The sequence below is a fragment of the Lactuca virosa genome, chromosome 2, assembly GCF_052849685.1.
Source record: "Lactuca virosa cultivar CGN04683 chromosome 2, Lactuca_virosa_CGN04683_v6, whole genome shotgun sequence".
NCBI lineage: Eukaryota > Viridiplantae > Streptophyta > Magnoliopsida > Asterales > Asteraceae > Lactuca > Lactuca virosa.
The window spans coordinates 277451036-277462631 of NC_136427.1; the positions used below are offsets into that span (position 1 = coordinate 277451036).

At 32.1% G+C, this 11596-nt stretch overlaps 1 long non-coding RNA gene across 1 annotated transcript; it reads left to right on the top strand.

Moving 5' to 3' along the window:
* The first annotated feature begins 5577 nt into the window (after window positions 1-5577).
* On the top strand, window positions 5578-9965 carry LOC145157020 (uncharacterized). The gene is made up of 4 exons (XR_013737047.1): window positions 5578-5711; window positions 5806-5885; window positions 6022-6134; window positions 9752-9965. It is a non-coding gene; the product is annotated as an uncharacterized LOC145157020 (long non-coding RNA).
* Window positions 9966-11596: the final 1631 nt, after the last annotated feature.

Below are 11596 nucleotides of genomic sequence, written 5' to 3' on the forward strand. Positions count from 1 at the left end.
TCCATTCATTAAATTCACGCGAGCAACTCGATTCGACTCGGCGAGTTGGACCCTCAACTCGTCGAGTCTCTCCTTCAATATCAAGATTAACATACACAATGATATCCCTGAAAATCTGGATGTTACACATGGCTTAAAGGACAATAAAAAGCATAAAAACAAGCCCTAAACTAGATCTATCATAAGGGACCATCAAGTTAGGATCTTTAATTATACCTCAAATAACTTGCAAAGTTGATGAAGATTCTGGATCTTCAAGCTCCAAGTCCACCAAAGCTTCACCACTAAGCTTGACCTCCTTCAAAGGATCCAAAAACACCTCAAAATCACAACAAAGGCTCACAAACACTCAAACGAGAGCTAGGGTTTCGTTCTTAGGGTTTTGAGAGATGGAGGCTAGTCATAAGAACCCCCAAAGGCAACTTAAGGTGTTTAAATACGGTACAAACCCTAAAAATTAGGGTTTGCCCCAGCCAAGCGTACGCCCTGCGTATTCCCACGTACGCCCAGCGTGCGTGGGCGCCTTCGCGGCCATCTTGAGAGCCAGTACGCCCAATCTAATTTAATGTTTAATATTTTGTGTTATTGTAAATATTAACAAAAATGTAAAAATTAAAATTATAAATAAAATTTTCGGATTTTTTTTATAAAAATAATAATTTTCATGATTTTCTAAAAAATATGATTTTCTAAAAAAACATATTTTTTTGAAACTGGATTTTTTTACAAAAAGTTGTAATATTAAAAACACTATAATTTTTTTAACCAAAAAATTAATGTTTCAGGTGCATGTATGCATGTGTTTTTCAAATGCATATATGCATATTTCTTATACTATAATGTTCGTAAGTAAATCATAAAAAACCCATTTTTATTAATAATCTATAAACACAATAGTAGAAGTATTTTATTCGATACAAAATAAAAATATAAAAACAAAAAATGCTACAAATATTCAAAATATTATCATTTCTTCGTGTCAAGATTTCCAGTTTTCTTCAATTTATAATTTTTCTCCTCTTCAATATTTCCCACAAATTCTTCCAAATCTAAAAGCAAATTAAAACGAAAATTGATTAATGCAAGAATACTCACAAAAATGCATATGTATATATCATGTAAGATTCACATTTGATTATATCATGAAACATCCCAAAAATACGGTCCAAAAAATTTCATTTTTAATTGTGAATAAAACCCATAGCTATCAAACATCACCTGAAAATCATAAGTTATTGTTTCTCAAAACATCATAAACATCTGTCAAAACATATCAGAGTAAAAACATCCCAGGCTAAAATCATGGTGTGTTCACTGCAATCATCCCGAACTCTTCCCATTGCTACCGGAAGTACCTAAAACCAAAACTGAAAACTATAAGCACGAAGCTTAGTGAGTCTCCCCAAACTACCACATATCATACACATAATCATGCTACTAGGAGATATGGGCCCCGCCCGCACTCCGCTAACTAAGAGATACGAGCCCCGCCCACACTCCGTTGACTACGAGATACAAGCCCCGCCCACACTCGGCTAACTACGAGATATGGGCCCCGCCCACACTCAGCTACTAAGCATGCATACAAGTATCACACATACAACAAGTATAATCAAATCTATCAATCAGTCATATATCCATACTCAAATAATGCTTATGAGATAAAAACACACCAGAAGGGTACTCACCTCATTTTTTTATACAACTAAAGAATTGTTGAAAATGCAATGTCTAAAACTTTTTGTGTTTCCACTTTAATCATCATCACAAACCACCACCACGAACGAATGTAATTCTTGAAGAATTTGATCATTCTTAAAGAATATGTGTACAATACAATGTCTAAAACTTTTTGTGTTTCCACTTTTTCTGGTCGATATTGATTACCACTTACTGTTGGATTAGTGTCTAAGTCCATAACTATTTTGGTATGTACTTGACCCGATTATGAGCATGGTCCTTTTGGGTTGCCTTCACCATAGCAATATGTAGGATGAATTAAGGAGAGAAAGGTTTAATTATGATTTATTAATATATTATAAGAATAATATATTAAAGGAGAAATCATATTGTTTAATTAATATTAGTCAAGAATTAATTAAGAATTAATTTAGTGACTAAAAGAGATTAATTAAACTTAGGGGACTGGAGTTGTAATTATAAGATAATTACCATTGGGCTATGGATCACCTAATAATATATAGGTTGGACGAATTCTATGGGAAGCCCATAAGGAATTCGTCCAAGGGATATGTTAAAGGAGTTCATGGGCTGCTTAGGGCTTAAGCAGCCAGATTAGGGTTTCCTAGTTGTAAACCCTAATAGCCTACATGTATATAAAGGACCCTTAAGCCCCAAAAATTTGGACAAGTGTTCCTTTAGGGTTTCCAACCGTTTTTGGTGCCTCCCGTCTCTTCCCTCTTCATCCAAGTTGCTTAGTGGTGTTTGTGACTCCATTAGAGGTGCAACACTTGAGGCAATAAGCTTTCTGAAGCCAATCAAAGCAAGGAATTGATTGTTATTACTATATAACAATCAAAGGTAATTACTAAACCCTAATTCAGTTTATAATATGTTAGATCTAGGGTTTATAGCTTTGGATATTCAATTGCATGTTCATTAGACAAACTAGATCCAAAGCTATTAGGGTTTTCATGTACACCATAAGATTGATGTATTGCTTGAAACCCATCAGCATAACCATCCTCTCATGACATCTACCTACATAAAAACACACCATCAAGACTTCAACATCACAAACCATCACCTTCAGCCTCTATAATTCTTTAAGAATCAAAATTCATTCTTTAATAATCAAAATTCATCCTTTTAGAATCAAAGTTAATTCACGGTAAAAAAAATCATGCTTATTTTTTAATATTGTAAAAAGAAAAACAATTAAATTTACATTGATGTTAGATAGAAAAAAAAGTATTTTGGTTAACCTTAGCCATATAGATGATGGAAGAACTATTTCTTACTAGTTTGGTCAGAACCCGACTATGGTTCAAACACTTGAACCATAACTTTAAGCTGAATTCATAACTTTATAATAGAAGACCGAGAAATTTATATTTTGTCCCAATCGAATATGGTGTGTAGGTGGCAAGTCAATTTCTGATGTAGTGGTAGCTGCCCATATGCTTTCACTGAAATATCAACATCTTTCTTGCCATTTCCAGACTTAAATTTGTTGCCATTTCTAGACTTAAATTCTGCTAAATGTTTATAATAATCCCTTTTACTACAAGAAGAATGGCATCCCAATACAATGATGCAAAATATTGAAATGGGTTGTACAAAGTACGAAATTATGTAAGTTTTGAACTTACATCTTGTAATAGAAGATATATGATTCACCAGAAGCACCATATGGAGGAATCAGATGATGATCATGACATGCACTAAATCATTGGAAATGATATTGAGTTCATATTCCACTTCTGTCGATACTCCTTGATACATTTTGCATTCTGATCATTACCTCTTGATTCCTCTTGATTCCTCTTTTGGCTCTATTGATGACAGAATCCTCCATGAAGCTCTCATAGCACCAATTTTTTTATGTACACAACTAGGTGTATATTACACTGTTCTTTAACTTTTTCATGTAACGCCCGCAGATTCGGGCTAGTCAATTTAGAGACAATAAGTGTCGAAAATGACTTTTTGATACAATATTATTTAGAAGGAATAGTCATAATAAAAGTTTTATCATATGTTACAAGGATTTCGTACATATAAACAACGCCGAAATCCGAGTTATAACGAAGAAGTTATGGCCCGTCGAAGTTTTGCGACGGAACCGGCACGACACTGCGCGACGTAAATAGTGAATTTACGATAGAGTGCTTTTTAGCCTTAGTGATCTAAACAAAAGTTGTAGTATACGTTAAACTGAGAGCGTGCATAAAAAGAACGACCAAATCTGACTTTGTATGAGGAAGTTATGATTTTTCTAAGATTTGTCCTAGCAGTGCACAGTCAGGAATTCGAATTTTAGATCGAGCGGTTTTTGGCCAACGCAACCTAAATGAGAGTTGAAGATCTCATTATTAGTAGCGCAACGATAAAAAGACAAATGAAAACGGAGCCCGTATGTAGAAGTTATGAATTTTACGCGGTCATTTAACTGTATAATCTCCTCCTACTGTTAAATTTAAGATCGGTCGATAATTACCCAACGGAGTCAAAAGGAAAGTTGTAGATCTTGTTTTTACCTACGCGTGGATATAAAGAACGTCAAAAACGGAGCTCGTATGCGAAAGTTACGGGGTTTAAAAGTCGGCAGGGTGCTGCTGCAAAAGGGGTGATGTGGCACAATCTTGGCCATTGCTTTCTCCCCAAGGTTTGCCACTAGATGGTGACATGTGACACCAATTTCAGCCATATTTCACCCTATAAATACAACCCCTTCCACCCTCATTTCTTCACACCTCCACCCTTCTCTCTCTACTCTCTCTCTAAACTCCCAAAACTCCCCTAGCGCTAGAAGAAAGCCCCGGAGCGCTTGACGGCTCCGAGACGAAGAGCTTTCGGCTCGGAAGTTCTGCCCCTGCAGAGCCCGGCTTCTAGCCAAACCCCCTTGTAGGTAAGATACGCCTACCATATTTTAAATATAGCTTTTATTTAAATATAGTATTGTTATTAGGAACTTATAATAAATATTTGGACTATTATTATGAGTTATATAAGTGTCGTGTCACACCCCCGAACCAGACGGCAGAAACGTCCGAGGGCTCGTGTGACTAACAATTGAAATATCATCACAATGAATATACATGAAACATAACACATTCATCACCAAACATTACATATTACAGCTGTTATTGTTCACATCAAGTACATTGTTATAGATTACATAAATCCAAAGTATTAGTAGTACGATGAGTGATGTTACACAAAATAAATCCATACACACTTGAAAATCCTCCTGCTTAACGATTTCCTGAGAATACAAGTTATTTTGAAAATGGTCAACATATATAATGTTGGTGAGTTCATAAGTATGTTTGAATAAAAGTCTTTTCATCTTTTGTAAACCCAGAAAATTCGATATTTTCTGTAAAATGTCTGAAAATAATGTGAAAATTGAGTATAAATGCATGTGTGAATTTCATAGCAGTAACATATAGGAATGTAGTTTAAATTTCTTTGTATTGTAAGTAAGTGGTAATTGAATATTAGTATTTCCCCAGAAAATCCGATATTTTCTGATTATATATATACTTAATTTCGGGGAGGCTTGTCTACAGTAGCTGTTCCATTCACGTTCCGCCATCTGCTGCTTCTTCGACCCTTCCGAGTGTTTCCTCACCGCCTCCCTCGCCCAATCACATACAGTTGCTTCCACCGCCTTCTATTTCTTTCATCTACCTCCTCTTTTGGAGACGATCACTAGACCTCCAGTTCCTTCCATTCCCTACCCGCCTCAAAACCACCGCCTCAATCTGTTATATTTCTTCTATACCTCAAATATTATGTTCTTCTTCTATGACCAGCATAGCCATAAATCCACTCTTTAGTAGTTGGTTTCCTTCATGCTTTCATAATTCCTAAAAATCAAGCATCTTTAGGTAATTGTCTGAGTTCGATTTCAATGTAATTGCTCCAATCGTTCCATCAATTGCCTCAATTGCTTCAATAGTTTAATCAATCATGGAGCACAAATCGACTGCAAAAGCTTTTTCCTTTTAATAAAACCCACCAAGGTAAATTTCTTGAACACACGTATGTTTTCATTCCTGCGTTTGCAAATTTATAGGTTTTTTGTTACATCTGTCGGATACAAAAGGTGTTTAACAGAAAGGGAAGACGATGGAGGAGGCGGAAAAGAAACTGGAGACAGAAGGGGTTGGCTGCATCATTCCGATGAGCAGTTACAGGTTATTATCCAAACCGCTTTTTTTAGGGCTTTTTTCTATATTTATTTTTTAAATTATGTTTACTTATTTTGTAAATGATTTTGTAAATTATGTTTACTTATTTTGTAAATGATGTTTCAATCTGATCAAATTTCAGTATGATTTGAATTGAACCTCCGTCTTCCAATCAACCTCCACCATGAATTTGATTCTGACGTCACAACCATCATCGCAATATCTATGACTTCGTCTCTCCCGATCACTTAGCAGGTACCTTTATATTTTGATTTTCAAAATCGATAAAAATTGACATGTATGATTTTAGACTCTGGGAATCCTCAATTCTATTCGCCTTTGGAATTTATGTAGAGTTGGCATTTTGCACTGGTCCTATGTGCAAATACAGAAACAGGAAACAAACTGTATAGGTATTACGCTTTTTTTGGTTGTTGATATAATATAAATCTCAATAAACAACTACTTTTTGTTTTATTTTATTCATGAATCTTAAAAAATAAAAATGATTGGCAATGAAATAGAAACTCATTTTAAGTTGAGCATAATTGCACACCACCTGTTTGATGTTATGCCTCAGTGGAATGTGACATAATTTTATTCTTCTAAAGTTCATAATTAGTGATTATGAACATCAAAGAATATTTACGTTCATAAATATTTGCACTCATGGATCAACCACTCTTCTAGACACATCGTGTATTCTTATATATTAAACTAGGCGAATGCCCGCGCGTTGCGTGGGATATAAAAAAATATTTTATATTAAAAATAACTAAATCATTGTTATTAACAATTAAATAATAATTTCATAAAAAATCTATAAAATGATTTTTAGTATTGTTATAATGTTGAACTATATTATAAGAGATAAGGTTGGAACTTGAAGTTGTTTTGCATATATAAAGTTATATGATTAAAATAGAAAAAAAAAATTAAAAATAAATAAATCATTATTGTTATCTATTAAATAATAATTTCATATTAAATTAAAACGTTTATATTAAATATTATCTTTATGTAGAAAATACGATAATAGAGACATCTTTTTATCTATATTATATTTTATCATTCTGTACAACATATGATAATAGAGACAACTTTTTATCTTAAATAGTAAAAAAAAATGTTTTGTATCATAAATATTACCATAATTATATAGAACATATGATAATAGTGACGTCTTTTATAAGGTTAAAACTTTAAATTAACATACAGGGTTGTAAAACTTGGCTAACACAACCAAATACACGGCATGTTACTTAAACTCGGCCTCCAATGGAAGCGAGTTTTCCTAACTCAGCCAGAAGACACTCGGATCCTTATTAAACTCGATCCAAATCTAAAAAATACGGTCCAAAATCATTTTTGAAATTCTAAAATTTAATTGGTCACTTGTCGACAAAGACAATCTCACCAAAGAATACACTCAACGTCCTACAAAGTTAGATGCAAGGAAGATCTCATGACTTAGTCCCTTTGAAATATTTCACAACTTTTCCTATTTATAGAGGAGAATACATTCTCTTGTTTACTCTCACGATCAATTTAGGATGAAGACAATTTAATTAAACTCATTTCTTTATTTGCCATTAATTTCATTTTGTTAAATAAAATATTAAATAATAAAAATAAAACGTTATCCAGAAAATTTATTGTTCAATAGTTCCATTTTTCAGTAATCTCGTAAGTTGCTATAAAAAATTAAGTTTTTATTGAATAACTTTTTGTTAAATCCTAAAATCATAAATTCAGTTAGGTACTTAATATAGAAAGTTTGTTTATATGTATTTTCATGATTCAAAATGTCATTATAAAATGAATTCATTTATAAAATATAATCGAGTATATATTTCGTGCTTTTGAATCAAAGTGATTTTTCAAACAATTATAATTTTATGTTTAGGTAGATTTTTTTATATTTATATAACATTATGTAACTTATAATATTATTATAAACAATTTGAATAATCATGGGAGTTTCAAATGTATGTGGTGAAAGAAAAATGCTTCATTTATCGGTCCAAATTGATCAAACTCGAACCGATTCAGCTTAATATACCAAACTACATACCGTTTTTTCTATTGAAACCCGGTTTGTATATATTTTGTGTTTTTGAATCAAATATATTTTTCAAACAATTATAATTTTATGTTTAGGTAACTTATTTATAATGTTATTAGAAACAATTTGAAAAATCATGTGAGTTTCAAATGTATGTGCTGAAAGTAAAATGCTTCCTTTATCGGTCCAAATTGATCAAACTCAGACCGATTCAACTCAATATACCAAACTACATAACGGTTTTTCAACTGAAACTCTGTTTGAACCTAAAAAAATCTTGTTCAAAACCATTTTCGGGATTCTAAAACTTAAATGGACAGTTGCCAATAAAGACAATCTCACCAAAGAATACCCTCAACATCCTAAAAAGGTAGGCATAAGGAAGTTCTCATGGTTTGGTCCCTTTGAAACATTTCACAACCTTTCCTATTTATAGAAGAGGATACGTTCTCTTGTTTACTCTCACCATCGATGTAGGATGAAGACATTGTAATAAAACACACTTTCTTGTTTATAAAACATTATTCAACTTATTTATTAAAACACCCTCTCTCTTGTTTACCCTTTCTTTATTGTTCAATAGTTCCATTTTTCTATAATCTCGTAAGTTGCTATCCGAAAAAGTAAGTTTTTATTGAATAACTTTTTGTTCAATTCTAAAATCATAAATTCAGTTAGGTACTTAATATAGAAAGTTTGTTTATATGTATTTTCAAGATTCAAAAGTTCATTATAAAAAGAATTCATTTATAAAATATAATATGCGTATATATTTCGTGCTTTTGATCAAATCGAATTTTCAAACAATTATAATTTTATGTTTAGGTAGATGTTTTTTTTATATTTATATAACATTATGTAATTTTTTTAAAATATCATTGGAAACAATTTGAAAAATCATGGGAGTTTCAAATGTATGTAGTGAAAGGAAAATGCTTCTTTTATGGTCCAAATAGATCAAACTCGGACCGATTCAACTAAATATACCAAACTACATATTTTTTTTTCTAGTGAAACCCGGTTTGTATATATTTCGTGCTTTTGAATCAAAGTGATTTTTCAAATAGTTATAATTTTAGGTTTAGGTAGATGCTTTTTTATATTTATATAAAATTATGTAACTTATTTATAATATTATTATAAATAATTTGAAAAATCATGGGAGTTTCAAATGTTTGTTGTGAAAGGAAAATGATTCCTTTATCGGTCCAAATTGATCCAGCTCCGGTTCAACTTAATATACCCAACTACATAAATTTTTTTCTAACTGAAACACGGTTTAAACCTGAAAAAATTCGGTTTAAAACCATTTTTGGAATTCTAAAAGTTAACTGGACACTTGCTAATATAGACAATCTCACCAAATAATACCTTCAAAATCCTACAAAGGTAGGCATGAGGAAGTTCTCATGGTTTGATCCCTTTGAAACATTTCACAACCTTTCCTATTTATAGAAGAGGAAACATTCTCTTGTTTACTCTCACCATCGATGTGGGATGAAGACATTGTAATAAAACACCCTTTCTTGTTTATAGAACATTATTTAACTTATTTATAATATTATTATAAAGAAATTGAAAAGTCATGGGAGTTTCAAATGAATGTGGTGAAAGGAAGTTAAAAAAGGGGGTTTCAAATGCATGAGATTCAAGAAAAAATGCTAGCTTTATAAGTATGTATGATTCGACTTAACTTTCCATGCACATAATGGCAACGATTAATGCTACAATGACACTTTTGAACAACAATTTGAATGGGATTTCTTATAAGTGGGAATTCATGACTTATTTGTTGAACATACAATAGATACATGCAGGATTGAGCCAAGGTACCAAGAGATGGCGAGTAGGAATATTGCAGAAGCTACTGAAGATGGGGTTATAGTAAGAATTATAGCAGGGGGAACTTGGGGATGAATATACACATGAATTTTAGGGAACACCCACCATGTTTCTTGATATTAATATATTATATTAATTCACATGAATTTTAGGAAACAATGATGTTTTCCTCATTCTGATTTCTGCAGCTTTATTTTCCTTTTTTTTAAACCTTCGGTCCATTATTTTTCTTCTTTTAAAAACTTTGATCCCTGTCCCTCACCAACTCAAATATTTTGACCCGGTCAACTTTTGTCTCTCCACCAACTCCCTCGCCCAAAGTCCTCCAATAAGATCCTCCATCGCTATTGACCGTCTTCCTTTTCCCAATTTACATGGATCACAGGGATGAAAAAACTTTTTATCATTAGGAGAAAGTAGCGTGCCATGTATGTCACTAAAAGTATGATTACCAACAATGTTTTTTTAGTATATAATTTTGTTTTGATGTCACTTATTTTGGTTTGATGTGTAAAAATGTTTTGGTTGCAAGAGGTTGCTCTTTACTTTCTGGAAGCTGTGTATTTGACAGGTGACTTTAGTTTAGTTGTGTACGTACAATATTGTTTATTAGAAGAAGTTTGTTACGTTTAAAACTTTTCATTATATTTAGATATAACAGGTTTTTGTTTTTACAGACTTTTATCATCTTTTAAGGAAGATGAGACAGAACAGATAACTATTGTGGATTGAGATGTAAGATTTTGTTGGGTGTTACTCATTTTTTTGGTTTCTAGATGTAACAAAATTACAAATAATTATCAGTTGCTAAATTTGGTGGTGGTTTCTCAACATCAGAATCTGGAGATAATAATATTAATAATGTCAATTAAAAAATATGGACAAAACTTAATGGTCTCATAAGATCACAATCACAAGTAGCTACTTCAGCAACTATTCCAGCTGATGAGCTCTACACTTTTGTATTTGCTTCTGTTGAGGAAGAGATCATTTCATTTGCAGATGCTTCTTATTTGTTTTCCATTCTTCTTGACTTTATAAGGAGGTAATTCTATTTAAATTGATTGCAATTATAGGTTGGAGATATCGATGAGGTAAAAGTATTGAAGCATGACCTCATCATGAATGATGTTCTCAAGTATGTTGTTTGCTCTCCTTTATCTCTTTCTATGTCTCTCTATTCCGATAATGGAGTTCTAAAAACCCAGTTTCAATGGTCAATTTGGTGATTGTCAGTGAATGATAGTAAATAAAGTTCACTATATCTGATTATGCGTAATTAGTATCGCTAATTTGAGGTACATCATATTTTATTTTGTCACGTTCGTGTGTTTTAGAGATTTTTTAACTACATGTTTTATTGATTGTCAACTGTATTCTTCACCTTTTTCTTAGAATAATTGAATTGGGATTTTTTATTACTATTTGATTGTTTATTTTTATATTCAATTAGGTGGTCTTGTACATACAAAAAATTCGAAGATTAATCACAATTTGCATGCATTCTTAAATAGCCAACAAATGCCAAATTATGTTTTCAAAACCTGACTATGTTCTTCTTCTATGTATAACTAATTGTTTCAGGATGAGTAATTTGGATATTGTTCTACAAGAAAAAGATGTCTGCTTTGGTAATGTCAAGGGTAAATACAGATGGAAAAATGGAACGGTTTATGAGGCTGGTTGGGAAGAAGGAAAATTGGAAGGTAATATTGGAATTTCAACTTTATTTTTAGGTCATTTTGGCATACCATGTGTTCAATGAAATGTTTATGAGTATTAGTGCTACATTAAACTTAGTCCTTTATGT